This window comes from Carcharodon carcharias, chromosome 11, assembly GCF_017639515.1.
Source record: "Carcharodon carcharias isolate sCarCar2 chromosome 11, sCarCar2.pri, whole genome shotgun sequence".
NCBI lineage: Eukaryota > Metazoa > Chordata > Chondrichthyes > Lamniformes > Lamnidae > Carcharodon > Carcharodon carcharias.
Genome location: NC_054477.1, coordinates 48,200,329 through 48,215,676, shown reverse-complemented (window position 1 = coordinate 48,215,676; position 15,348 = coordinate 48,200,329). Strand labels below are relative to the sequence as shown.

The window sequence follows — 15,348 nt, the reverse complement described above, 5'->3', positions numbered from 1 at the left end:
CTATATCTGAAAATCTTTATGCTTTATGTCCTTTGTACTGACATATACAACAACCTCGGGCTCCCTTTCTTCCACCTGCAGAATATTCTGCACCCTCTCCAATGATATCCTTCAGCCTGGCACCATGGAGGCAACATACCATGAAGGACTCATAGGGGATTCCATAGTTAGAACCCTCGTAAGGACTGCATTTCTATGCTTTGTTGTTTTCTTCTGTGCCATTTATGCCATGGTCTGGACTGTGCTACTTCAAGGTTTGTCACCCCCATCAGTCTCCAATGCTGAGTGCCGTTTTAAGAGCAGCATACACCCCGAAGACTGCTGTACTTCCTGCCTCTTCCAGATAGCCATCCATCTACTATCTGAAACTTTCACTGCCTGTTGAATGACCACTTCCTAGAATGTATGATCCAGGAAGCTCTCAACTTCCTGATGATCCATAGTGACTCTGGCAGCCCTTCAAACTTGGAAATCCTGAGCTCGAGCTCAAGCAGCTGGAGAAACATCATGATGGTTCCCCCAACACACATGAAGGACCCCGAAATTTCCACATGATACAGAAATTGAAGGCAAGGCCTCAGCTATTCCATCAGCAGATAATATTGATATACTGAACAGTTATTAACACAAACCTGTTAGACTTCCTTGTTGCAAATCTTTACTCCTTAACACGGGATTACTGAATGAGATTACTATATATAGCATAAAATTAAACTTTTCATAAACAATAAAATTTCAAGCTTAATGATATGTAATATAGTGTTTTAATATGCTGTATCAGAGTGAAAGGATACAAGTTGGTTTCCTGACTAACACATACTAAGCATCTGATCTCAGTTGTGACTCTACAAGAAGCCACCTATCAATGAAAAAAAATACAAAAGCATCACCTTGGCTTGCATTGTTTTCAAACAACATCTTAGGGCTAATTTTAAAAGTAGCATTGGCAGAAGTAGATAACCTACTGCCCTCCCAAGAACATAAGAAATAGGGGCAGCAGTAGACCATATGTTCCATCGAGCCTGCTCCTCCATTCAATATGATCACGGCTGAGCTTGGGCTTCAATCCACTTTCCCGCCCACTCCCACTCCCCACTTCCTTCGATTCCCTGCACACACAGAATCTGTCTATTCTAGACTTAATGTATTCAACAATGGAGCATCCACAACCACCTGGGGTAGAGAATTCTAAAGATTCACAACCTTTTTTGAGTTAAGTAATTTCTGCTCACCTCAGGCTTAAATGACCCCTTATCCTGAGACTGTGACCCCATGTTTTAGATTCCATGACCTGTGGAAACAATCTCTCAGCGTCTACCCTATCAAGCCCCACGTAGGATGATCAGGGTAGTAGAGATAATAGTTTACCTCGCCCCTCAAAACTCAGTTGTAAGTAAATATCAGAGCCAAATACACACATTTTAGTAAATGCAAAAGTTACTTTTTGTAATTTTCCCTCATCATTTCACTGGTAATGTGAGATAACCTGTAGAAATTACTAAATAAATTCAGTGGTTACCATGGGAAAATCACACTTGAATGGAATGCAAATCAGAGATAGGGTTCCAACATTACACTCCTATTCTTCAAACCACTCTCTCCTGGAATGCAGCTCCCTTCAGGGAGCACAGAAGCAATGAGCTTGTACCTATATTCTTCTGTTAAAACAGTTTTTTAAAAAAAGCCCAAAAACCAAAGCTTGGCTCATGAACTTGGGCATCTCTACACAAAATACATTTGGGTGGGTGTGGGGGGAAAAGAAGAAAACAAAAAAAAAACCCAAAAAATTGCACATTTAACTCAGACATTTAATTTACAATTAATATGTAAAAAAATTACATCAGGAAAGAAAATAAAGCCATTACATCATATTCACATCAACACTTTGGATCTAGTTTTGACCTGGCAGCAAATGATATTACATTTAATTAATACATAAGGATCATTTGGATAAAATAGATCAAGAATAATAAACTGAGGATGTTCAAATTTATAAGAAATAGCGTTGATAGAAATGAGAAATCAAGATGCAACCATCAAAATATGGAGATAATCTCAATGCATTGCTGTTTCAAGTCCCTTAATCATCACTTTCATTTGTTCAATCATGTTTCTCACAATGCAATCAGTTTACACATAAATCTTACAATCCTCCTTATCCATTAAAAATTTAGCATTTTTTCCTTACAAGTTATATATTAAGCCCATAAAACTTTCTTCTATTCAACAAATACCACAATAAAATTGCTGCAGATCTTGCAGTTCCCATGCAAGTTTTTGTGACATTTTGGCTGGCTGCTAAAAAAGGGAAATAAACGATGTGCAACAATCATGCTCGTCAATATTTTTGAGACTGGTTTTAATTCTAATTTTAATGAAAAGTCCTTTAATCAATACATTTCTTATTTCACACCTCACTATGCAGACCGGAGATCCAAAACATTAATAACTATAACAAATTTTGTCACAATTAATTCTAAATCACAGACAAACCATATAAGTGATTAAACAAATTTATGGTGCTTTGATACAATATGTTCAAAGAGATTGTGCAATTAGTTACATTCCATGATCCAAATGAGGTCAAAACAACCTTATTTTTAGGAATACTTCATAATTTTATATTTTACAGGATAAAAATGCTCTTCATCTGCAATTTGTTTTAGAAGTCTGCAACTCTTTAAAAACAAGCTTCAAACAGTAACATTTCTGCATAACTGCAGTATAAATTACCAATAGCTGCTAGAGCTATATAGCAAATAGAATAATACTGAATATGTATTTCAGCATTTGATTAGCTTTGTACAGATATTGTAATGTTAATTCCTTCGACAGCACCTTCCAAACTTGTGACCTCTACCATCTAGAAGGACATGGGCAGCAGATACATAGGAACACCACCACCTTCAAGTTCCCCTCTAAGCTATCCTGACTTAGAACAATAATCACTGTCCCCTCACTGTCGCTGGGTCAAAATCCTGGAATTCACTTCTGAACATCACCGTGGGTGTTCCAGCAATGGATTCCAGCGATTCAAGGTGATGACTCACCACCGCCTTCTCAAGGGCAATAAACGCTGATCTAGCCAATGACACCTATGTCCCATGAATGAATAAATAAAATTTAATATCTGACAGGCTGCCCTCATCAAAAATTGAAATCAGCAACGTGGTTTGTGGAAATTATACAAGTGCATTAAGATTTCATTATTTAATGATCAGGGGAAATTGGTTAGACAATTCTGTGCAACTAATGTAAATATTGAATGTTTCCTATATTGGGCTCCTAGTGCTAGCATCTAACATTCCCAAGATAAGATGCAAAGTGAAGCGCCTTCCAATAGGCTCCAAAAAAAATAAAAGCTTATTCAATCTCAAGCTGCTTGGTCTACTACAAATTTTTAAAATTTCCCCCACAAGATAATCTTGGTCCAAGCAATTGTGCAGAATTATGGACAGGTCTATGTTGTAGATAAAACACACTAGGAAACAGGTCAACTTGGTCCAAAATATTTTTATTTAATACCTTTAAAATCATGGAAAAGTAATTTCATTCTTTCAATTTTCATTTAATTGCTATGGTTCCAGAAACAAATGTTAGTATTCTAAACCAACATGGCATCAGTTCTTGCAATGCTTCTGTTTGCTTGGTTGGTGTAACAGATTTAGGCTATGTGAAATTTGACCTGTGGTGGTCCATTTAATTTTTAGAAGTATTTTTGTGCACCAAGAGAAAACTATTAAGAGTGCAGATTGTGTCCTCACTCAAAAATCAAACAAACATATTTCTAAAAATTAAACACAGTATAACAGGATAGATTCAATATAGCTTAATCCATGACCGGAAATTTTCAGAGGTGGTGTCGGCAGCCCCGGAAAGTCATAACCTGATTTTACGGTCATTAGGCTAAGGCCATGGTTTCCACACCCTATCTGGAAAGATGTACTGACGCCCAATCAGATGCTCAGCAGCTCTCTAGTCCCAGCAGCACCACTGGGAGTAGCTGGGGCTACAGCAATCTACCACAAAGTGCAGCAATGGAGGTCAGATTCAAAAGGAGTCGAGGCAGCTTCAACAATGCCAATCAGGAAGGTCCAAGAGTGGAGCTGGGGACCATGATCTCAAGGCCAGGTGGAAAGGGGAAAATGCAGGGGAAGTGATCATCATTGGGAGGGACCTCCATTGGGCACAGAGGGGGCCGGTGGGAGAAATTCTGGCCCACATTTCTACAACTCTGGTTCAGTAATTGTTCGTTAGCTCTTTACAAAAAGGACAAGGTAGAATTAGTGTCCAGAAGATAGTTGCATAGAAATACTTCATTTACAAAACTTTACTGCTGTTATGCAATGCAGATTTGTTCAACTGATACAGTTGAGGCGAAGTCACTCAGTGGTATAAGCATGCAAATACAATTTATGCAGATGAAACTTATATAGTGCGGCTCCAATCAAGATCTTACAGAGATCAGACATCCTAGTCCAGGCTCATCCATCCAGCATTGAAGAGAAATGATTTTGATAGGAGCACGCTATCCTGATTTTGTCTCCTTCACTTCATATTAAAAGAAACCAACAGCAGAATAATTTTCTTTGCGGTCTTCCAAACAGGACTGTAACATTCAAACACCAAGCAGAAGCCTTGACTAGCTATATTATTACCTAAAGTGATAAATAAACTTTGACAATTCCTGACATTTGGTACAATTTCCAAAGACACCAATAAGCGTTTCAAACTTCCAGTTTCTAGATAAAACAATGACAGAGCAAGATTTCATATTTTAAAACTTTGACTGCAACAAATGACTAAAAGCAGTACTGACCAAACACTATTTTCAGTTTGTAGGCAACTTATACTTCAAAATATACACAGAGAAAACATTTCCCTTTTATGCTTACTATATATCTTACTCTATGGAATTACAGTTCTTATAGCAAACAGTGCACAGTTACTGCCAGTTTCCAATAGATTCCCGTATTCTCACTTCGCTGAATAGTAACTTAAAAAGTGAGCTCCAGGCGCTTTTCAGAGAGTTTATTATAACAACCACCAGCAGCCTCAATAATCCTTCTTCTCCCATGCCAGAATAGTCGGAATCCATAGAAGGCTGGAGGATGTGTCACTTTAACTAGAGACTTTCACCCTCCCACATCTGGTTGGGATAGCTCACAAAGCCAAGCAGATTTTTCCCTCTGCTGATGACTGTCTGTCTGTGATATTCACTGGTTTATAGGGAATCTTGGAACCTGATCTCAAAAGATGGCTTCCTCTGTCCTCTTCCTGGTGGCAATATGTCTGGTTGAAATGCTAATTAGCTATCCTTGGCCTCAACTCCCTTTCATCTTAGAAGTAAATAGAGCTTACATAGCTGCTTACAACCTGATACCAACAACACCTTTCTGGAACTATGGAAGACTCAGAAAATACTCGTTGTAATCTCAGAAGCTGCCATTGTCTAAGTAAAAATACCTTTGCACCTTCTTCCCCAGTAAAACAATCTAAGCCTTTGATCTCTAACAATCAAACCGTGCAGGCTTACTGTCAGACAGGCCGCAGAACAGGTCGCATGACTCCCTTCATTTATCCTAAAGTTAAAAACTACAACCCAAAATATAATAATCATATAAACCTTAATTGTAACATAATCTGCCCACCCTGCTCCTCCCATATTTCTTTCACTCATTAGCCAGTGTAGATTAGAAGTGACTGCTAATATCAAGAAACAGCTGACGGCACTGGCTACAGCAAACGTTTTGGGCCCTGACAACATCCCAGCAATAGTACTGAAGACATATTCTCCAGAACTAGCCGTGCCCCAGGCCAACTAGTTCTAATACAGCCACAGCACTGGTATCTATCCAACAATGTGAAAAATTGCCTAGGTATTTCCTGTCCACAAGAAGCAGAATAAATCAAATTCAGCTAATTTATGCCCTTTTCCAAATGGCTAAGGAGTACTGAATTGGAAGCAATAAAAAAAATTCACCTGTTAAATATTAATCTGCAGTCTGGCTGGAAAAAATAATTTATTTGATTTGGAATTGATCAATTTTCCACAGCACCTATAAAAGGTTCAGGAAAGCACCAATTTCCCTTTCTTCAATTGACTTTTCATGGAAATCTTGAAAAGGAATGCAAAGGTAATGACAGATCGTGTGATGGGTCCAAATGGGACAAGGTTGAGCAGAGTTGCTATTTTGGACTGGCATCCAGGCAATATCAATACTGCATCAAAGCTCAGAATTCACAGAACATACCTCACTGTGCAGAGCACCAAATGCTGTTCCAAGCAGTTAGATAATAGTATTGGTTCACACTTGTATAAGTTATCAAGTTTGCAGCTTGGGGTGAAGAGTGGAAATGGTTTGGTAGATGAGATCAGTCATGCAAAGGTACAGGAAAAGTTATTGTCAAGGTAATATTCATTATATAAAAGAAATATTTGTCAAAATTTAATAGTCATGGTTGTGGGCCTATCCATTGGCTGAAGAGTTGGTGGCAATGCCACCTTGGCCATTTCAGGGAGCCCCGTTGGGAGTAAATCCCAATCACGCAGCCCACTGGCTGCCAGAGGTTCCCAACTTCACCAGGGGCAACTGCCCACCGGACTTCCTGCAAGGGGTGGATAGCCTACCCGCATGAATCGGTGGTCAATCGGGGCCAGCAGCTCTCCAGTACCAGCAGTAGAACGGTGCCACTGCTGGTACTACAGTGGAGCCTACAGTGTGTAGATGAGTGGGGCAGGATTGCCATAGCCAGTCAGGGAGGTCTCAGCAACTGGGAAGAAGGAAGGGAGTCATTTTCAGGGCAGGATGGGTAGCTTCCCAAGCATCCTTTTGTTTCCTCTAGCAGGTACCTTCATTGGGTTCAGGATTCCATAGCAGAAAGGGCCATTTAAGGGCCTCAATTAACCTCTGGGCAGGAAGGCCATCCTTGATCCTTCCCAGTTAAGCTGGGCTTAACTGGAGAGAGTTGGGAAGGCAATGTGGTCTCCACACTGCACTTCCTGCCCATTATGTGGGCACCCCTGTCTCCCAGGCTGCCTTCAGGTGGAGCATTGAATTCCATACTCTGTCTCAGCTTGAATGAAGTACAACTTTAAACGGTCTTTTCTAGATGATTCTCAAACAGGCCACAGTGAATGCTGAGGGATTTTGGTCTTATATTAGTTTCTCCTACTTTAATTTTTATTTAGAAGCACAGACTCACACATTTGATCTCTATAAGTGAGGGGGTGGGGTGGGGGGAGTTGCTGAACCTGCTTTTTCAAAAACGAATCTGGTATTTAAGCTCTGCAGCCAAATTCCATTGAAATGCAACAACCCAAACAGCCAAATTAAGTTTAAGTACAAGATGTCTTTCAAAAACTGGCATCCAGAAAAGGTACAGGCCTGAACAGTAAAAGCACTTTTATTCTTAAAGCCCTAAAGAGGGAACAGTTGCTTCCACAGGTCAACAAATTCAATTATGTTGTTCCATTCAGATGGCAAGCAGAAAGTATTTTGTTTATTCACAAATTAGGATAGAAGTTCTAATGTCTGGATCTTCACTGCTAGTCATTTCAAAATTCATGGAAACTGCAATGAATGAGAACTTTTTCCCAACATTGCAATCAGAAGAGTGCTATCTGGTAAATAATTTGGCTTAAAGCAAAAATGCTAGTCTCTTTATTCAAACATGTTGCTTTCATTTCTTGAATCTCATCAAGTTCACCATAAGATTTCACAGTAGTGCATCTTTATTTCCTCAAATCTAAAAGGTACTGGACTTCCATGAGTCATACTCAGTTTCTTGATTTGAGTTTTCTTTTTTATTTCATGGGATGCGAGCATCACTGGCTAGACCAGCATTTGTTGCCAATCCCTAACTGTTCTCCAGAAGGTGATAGTGAACTACCTTCTTGAACCACTGCAGCACATGTGGTATAGATACTCTCAGTAATTTTATGAAGGGAGTTCTAGGTTATTGGCCAACAACAGCAAAAGAATGGTGATATAGTTCCAAGGCAGGATGGTGTTGTATAACTTGGAGAACTTGCAATTGCTGTTGTTCACATATGACTGCTCTTGTAGCCATATAGTGTTTATATAGGTGGCCCAGTTCAGTTTCTGGCCAATGGTAACCCCCAGGATGTTGATGGTGGGGGAATTAAGTGATGGTAATGCCATTGAATCTAGTCGTGCTTGCACTTAAATGAATTATAACAGCAAACTGAAGTCTTTGTTTTCAATCTTACTCAGTGTTAAACAAGTCCACTGCTAGAGGCAGCTGCAGTTGGTTAATTAGGTAACTAATTTGAACTGGTTCCCTTGCCAAACGTGGCTGATGCAGCTCGCTGAAAACAGAGGTAGTATAAATACAGGAATGCCCTGTAAGGGGTATCCCTTTTCATTAGTTCATTTGAACTTTTATTGATTTGTTAATTTGTCACTTTTTGTTAATTGATTTATTTTCAAAAGAGTATAAATACCGGAGATTTAGCAGACACATTAAGTAACTCGCACAAAAGGCAGCAGTGGAGGAGTGCAATGAGATCAAGTGCTTAAATTCGGGTATTTGGTAAGTGAGGGAATTTGGTGCAATGATGGAGGAGTTGCTGGTCTAGCCTTCACAAAATCAAGTGGCTGAAGAAAGGGAGCTGGAAATAGTGAGACCCGAGAGCTGAAGCCTAGAGGCATTAATTAGACATGCAGATAGGTGATTGGTGAGTTTTAAGTTTTTCCCCTGCTAAACTTGAGTAGTAGTTCAAACCAGCACAGGGGAGATGCAAGTATTATATTAAATTTATAGCATATCTATTTAAAATCCATACCATGGATGATATCCTAAACTTGAAATCTAATTGGTTAAATAAAAACAAAATAAAGATGGCAGAGCAAGCTGTGTTGCCCCTGTAGCATGTGGGAACAGGTGGACACCTGTGTAATTCACGGCAACCACCTCTCCAGTAATTGTCTGCAACTGAAGGAACTTGGGGTCAGAGTTGATGAGCTGGGGTCTGAACTTCAGACACTGCAATGCATCATGGAGTGGGAAAATTACCTGAACACTTTGTTCCAGGAGGCAGTCACACCCATTAGACTAGGTACTTCAGATGTAGTCCATGGTCAGGGGCAGGAGGGTGTGACTGTAAGAGGCTGGCATGTGAATCCAGAAGGTAGCAATGCGGAGCCCCACCCTTTGCAATTGTCCAACAGGTTCAATATTCTTGCAGCTTTTGTGGCCAAGAAGAGGGACTACTAGGTGGGTGGAGAGAGGAGGGGGGGGTGCGCGGTGGTGAGTAAACTGGCCACAGTACTGTGGTGCAGGGGGTCATTCAAGAGGGAGGAGCAAAAAAGAACCTAGCTGTAGTATGGGACAGTATAGTTAGGGGGATAGACAGTTCTCTGCAGCCCCACGTAAGTCCAGAAAGCAGTGTTACCTGCCCAGTACCAGAGTTAAGAACATAGTGAGGCTGAAGAGCAACTTGGAGTGAGAAGGGAAGGATCCTGATTTCATGGTCCACATGTGTACCAACAACATAGGTATAAGACTAGGAAAGGAAGTTCTGCCGAAGACGTATGAGCAGCTAGGGACTAAATTAAAAGCAGAGCCACAAAGGTAATAATCACTGGCTTATTACTGATCCATGAGCAAATTGGCATAGGGTAAATAAAATCAGAGTTGAATGTGTGACTCAAAGATTGGTGTGGGAGAAATGGGTTTTGATTCATGGGGGCACTGACACCAGTACTGGGGAAAGAGGAAGCTGTAACATTTTTTCTATTCGTTCACAGAATGTGGGCGTCGCTGGCTAGGCCAATATTTTTATTGCCTGTCCCCAATTGCCTTGGAGAAGGTAGTGGTGAGTCAGCTTCTTGAACTGCTGCAGTCCCTGTGGTGTAGGTACACCCACAGTGCTGTTAGGGAGGGAATTCCAGGATTTTGACCCAGCAACAATGAAGGAATGGCAATATATTTCCAAGTCAGGATGGTGAGTGGCTTGGAGGAGAACTTGCAGGTGGTGCTCTCCTACATCTGCTATCTTGTCTTTCTAGGTGGTAGAGGTCACAGGTTTGGAAGGCGCTGTCGAAGGAAGTCATAGAAAGTCAATGGGACAGTCTTCACCTGAACTATAGCAAGGTGAGTGTCCTGAAAAATCGTACAACTAGGGCTATAGAGTGGGCTTGAAAATAAATAGTGGGGAGGATTCTCATGAAGGAAGATTTGGAAAGTTAAAAAGAGAAAGGACAAGTCAATAGTATAGGGTTATTATGAGGGTAATAGTAAATCAGAATGTGACAAACAGCGTACAAACTAGAGCATACAAACATAACAGTGCACCAGCATATAGGGTCAGAGTTATGGTAAAAATACTTCTAAAAGCTCTTAATCCGAATGCAAGCAATATTTGTAACAAGATAAGATAGCGTAAATAGAAATAAAAGGAGTATCAAATGATAGCCATTACAGGGACATGGTTACAAAATGTCCATGGCTGGGACCGGAGTATTAATATTTTGGAAGGGCAGGAAGAAAGGAAAAGGGGGTGGGCAAGTTCTGTTCATAATGGATGAGTTCAGTACCGTAGTGAGAAATGATCTTGATTCAGAGGATCAAAATATAAAAAACTTTGGGTGGAGATAAGAAATAGTAAAAGAAATAAGTCACTGGTGGGAATGGTTTATAGGCCTCCTAACAGTAGGATGGAGTATAAATCGAGAATTAAAGGGGACTTTTAAGAAAAGTGCTGCAAATTGTGGGAGAATTTAATCTCAATATAAATTGAACAAATTCAATTGGCAAAGGTAGCCTGGAGGATAAGTTCATAGAATGTATTTGGGACAGTTTCTTAGAATAATACAGCCTGGAACCAATTAGGGAACAGACTATTTTAGACCTAGTAATGTGTAATGAGACAGGATTAATTAATGAACTTGTAGTAAAGGATCCTCTAGGTAAAAATGATCATAACGCGATAGAATTTCGCATTCAGTTTGAGGGTGAGAAATTTGGCTCTGAAACTAGTGTCTTAAAAACTAAAGGCAATTACAAGAGTATGAAGACAGACTTGGATAAAGTGAAATGGGAAAATGGGTGAACAGGTAAGATGGTAGAGAAGCAATGGCAGACATTTAAGGAGATATTTCAGAACTCTCAAAGATATAAATCGATCTTTCTTTCTTAATGGAATGTAAGAAGGGTGTACCATGTATGACCACCTAAAGAAGTTATAAATAGTATCAAACTAAAAAGATGTACAATGCTGCAAAGATTAGTGGTAGTAGTCATCCTTTGCTGATTTGCAAAAAAGGGAGAAATTGGAGTACGAGAGAAGACTAGCAAGAAATATAAAAACAGACAGTAAAAGTTTCTACAAGTACGTTAAAAGGAAAAAAAAAGTGAAAGTGAGCATTGGCCCCTTTAGGAAACAAGGAAATGGCAGAGACCTTGAATAAGTATTTTGTATCTGTCTTCACAATGGAAGACGCAAAAAGCATCGCAAGAATAGTAGAAAAGCAGAACCAACAAGGGAGGGAGGGACTTAAAAATGATCACTATCACCAGGATAAAAAACACTACTAGGAAAACTAAGGGGCTAAAGGCTGACCAATCCCCTAGATCTGATGGCCTGCACCCTTGGATCTTAAAAGGATGTGGCTGCAGAGGTTATAAATCTTCCAAAATTCCTAGAAAGGTCCCAGCAGATTGGAAAACCGTGAATGTTCAACCATGTCAAACACTCAGGAGCATTATAGGAATAAATAGCCCATTCCACCACTTGAGCCTCCTCTGTCATTTAAATAGATGACGGTTCATCTGCATCTCAATTGCATTTACCATCTTTGCTCCATATACTTTAAAACCCTTAACCAACAAAATAAGTCTACCATAGTCTTCAAAGCTCCAGTTACCATAGCATTCGCAGCCTTTTAGGAGATTGTTCTAGGTTTCCAATACTCGGTGTAAAATGCTTTCTGATTTCACCTCGAAATGTCAAACATTTAATTTCAAGATTACACCTTCTTAGATTCCTTGATTCCTCCATTAGACAGTTCTTAACTAAATCTCAAAATTATACTGCAGCTTTGAAAAATTTCCCAAGCTATAGTTTATATTATGTGAATAATGTTTTTGCAATCATAAACTATGCTAAACCAGTGATGATTGGCAAATTAAATGGATCCTCATGAATAGTGTATATACTTAGTAATTTCTGTATTTTCTGCTTCCAAAAGAAAGATAGATACCAGGAAAACGATTGTGCATAATACCTTGTCACACAAAATTGCTGCAGATCACCTCCTTCAACAAATGCTTGGCTATTTTTTTTGGCAGTGTGGAAAAGAAATTCTCTTTATTCAAAAGGTACAGCACTCCAGGAAAAGAAACAACCGCCCTGCCTTATACAGATGGACAATTCCAGAGCTCCAACTATCTGCTACGATTAGTGTTTGATAAATACAAGTAAATATCTGATTTCATGATGTTACGTTTTGTTCTTCGTATAATTCTAGGAATTTTACAATTAAATTTGATCAAGAACTCTATGATACAGAAGAATATTGGACAATGAAAGACAATTGTTTGGTGTGCAGTTAATATAATTAGTATACAGTTATGTCTGGAACCTTAGGTAATAAATCTACCTTAGTCCTTGGATGGTTTATGGTTTTTCAATCCTAATAAGCTGTTAGTTTCATCAGTTGTCCAAGACAAAATTACTGACTAGCCACAGACATGGCTGTAGTGACAGATTCAACAATTTTATCAGAAAATGCCTTAATACACTCTCAATACAGGTAAAAATGTACATCACGTGTATATTTACTTAACATCCACCACTATTCAGCAACCAAGGAAGCATTGCACTCAAATGATCAAAAAACACTCACCATGCCCTGTTTATCGTCTTACCAATAAGTAAGCATCGTCCCAGGCTGTGTGAATACAAGTATTGAGATCCTGGATCAATTTTTTTCTGCCAGCATAATGGCTACAAACAGTGCAAATTGGCCAGGGATTTGTAGCTAGGAATAATTGCCCCACAAGTTGTGAATCGCCACAAATTGCTAGCTGATTTGCACCACTCTGCGTCACTCCACAATAGGCTTCACAAAAACATTTCACCCTCAACCTTCACGATTTTCATCAAATTGCTGCATTTGCACATTGATTTCTTTCTATGGCAAGTTTGATTACTTTCTATGGCAAGTTTAATAAGTTGTTGCAAGGGTACTTAATAATTATTAATGACTGCCAATCAACTTAATTGTTCACTTTCTGGGCAAAAGAAAAAAGTGTGACATCTCATCTCTTCAGGTGGTGAATTGTTTTAAAAAGCTTAATATTTATACAATCTGCAAAATGTATTTTTCCTTTGTTATTTAATCAAATTTTCTTTCCCCCCTTATGTACCAATTTGACATTCTAATTAACCCTTCCTCTCAGTCCTTCTCCTATTTATTTTTCAGTCCTTTAAACTTATCGATTAAGGAGATACACTGTTTGTCCCAGTGTTCAGTCCTTCCATGTTTTATCTTATTCATAAAGAAGAGCTAGGAACTAATTGTGATGTGAATATATATCCTAGGATGCCACATTCACTGTCACACTGCAGTCATGTACCAGGTAACAAAGCATTAGTCTATCAGTCCACCAGCCACATGAAGAGCTGAAAGAAATATGTTTGATGAAGCTCCAGTATCTTGAGTTTGAAGTGTGATTATTTCTAACTTTTGAGAACCAGAAGACATAACATTGTGGCAGTTGTCATCTGTCAGTAAAAGCCCAAACATTTTAAACAAATTTAATGCTGAACTAGATTGAAAAAATATCAACCTGCATAAATGCCAGAGAGAAAAACTGAGTGAATCATGCAAGAACTAAATGACCACCCATAATGAATTGGGAGTCTGATGTCACAGAGGCATTGGAGAAGTTTAAATAAAAATGCAGACTAACATTCAGTAACTTTCAGAAAGGCAGAAATGAAGAGGAAATGGTTAGCTACATCCTTTTTGGGAAAGAAAAAAGGTTAAGTTTGTTTAAGAGCTGGGAGCTGAGCGAAGACAACAGCAGAAATCCAGATAAAATTTTTGAAAAATTCAGAACAGATCTCCAGCAAGTTAAATGATCAGATCGACCGCTATGAAGATCAAGGCCTAAGGCAGGTATCAGGTGAACCAGTTGACACGATTTCAAAACAAGACTGAAAAATACAGCCAGAAATGTAAATTTAAGGACACAGGTGAAAGGCTGCCTAGATCAGCTCATTTGAACCCTGCACTTAAGTACAAGAAGAATTGATTGGGAAGGGCAAACTTACAATATCGCAGACCGTAGACACTGCCAAAGCACATGAAGCCACGAGGGTCAGACAACGATGCCGACTACCCAAACAGCTTGCTTGCAGTTAATCAAGATTGATGCAGTGACACAGAGACAAGAGAATGCACACCAGACAGATGGAAAGACGTGCAAGAGCTGTGGATGACCACATGAGTTCACAGAAGGAAATGTCTCACATATGGATCAAACTGCAGAGTGGAAAGCCTAATAACTGGGAAAAAGATGTGCAGAACAAAGAAAAGATGATAAACAAATTTCAGAGACAGAGCAACAGGACAAATGAAAAAAGTAAAAAGAATCAAAACATCCATATCATGGAAGATGACAATGAGTTTGAGGACACAATGCACATAGGAACCATACAACAGCATGAAGTGGCTGAATGTGACAGCTCCCAGAGAAAAGAATTTCACAATCATTCAGGATAGCAGGATGGTAGGAAGTAAGCCCACAACCATAACTCTGAAACTTGATACCAGAGCACAACATCATCCCACTCAAGACTATACCAGAAGAAAAACAGAATTACCTGGAAAAACTCAGCAGGTCTGGCAGCATCGGCGGAGAAGAAAAGAGTTGACGTTTCGAGTCCTCATGACCCTTCGACAGAACTTGAGTTCGAGTCCAGGAAAGAGCTGAAATATAAGCTGGTTTAAGGTGTGTGTGTGGGGGGCGGAGAGATAGAGAGACAGAGAGGTGGAGGGGGTTCTTGAAAGAAAATGATTACCCACGGAATGATGCTTTGGAACCAAACAACGTCATGCATGTGGCATACAGGGGAACTGAGATTCAACAGCTAGGAGAACCCAAATCAGAGGAGCATACAAAAGGAAAACATGTTGACTAAATTTTCTATGTTGCTGAAACAGATGGTCCTGCTGGCCTAGGGTTGAGCAGTTGCAAACAGCTGCAGTTTATTTCAGTAAATTATGAGGAGATGAAGGAGGAGGTGATACTCAAGGTTGAAGGTGATACTCCCATTGAAAAGCAGCCTCCATTCAGAAGCAAGAAAGATCTGGT

At 39.5% G+C, this 15,348-nt stretch overlaps 1 protein-coding gene across 1 annotated transcript in view; it reads right to left on the bottom strand.

Annotated features, from left to right (window-relative positions):
- lnx2a (ligand of numb-protein X 2a) overlaps positions 1-15,348 on the bottom strand; it is a 221,609-nt gene that overhangs the window by 201,581 nt on the left and 4,680 nt on the right. The window lies entirely within an intron of this gene.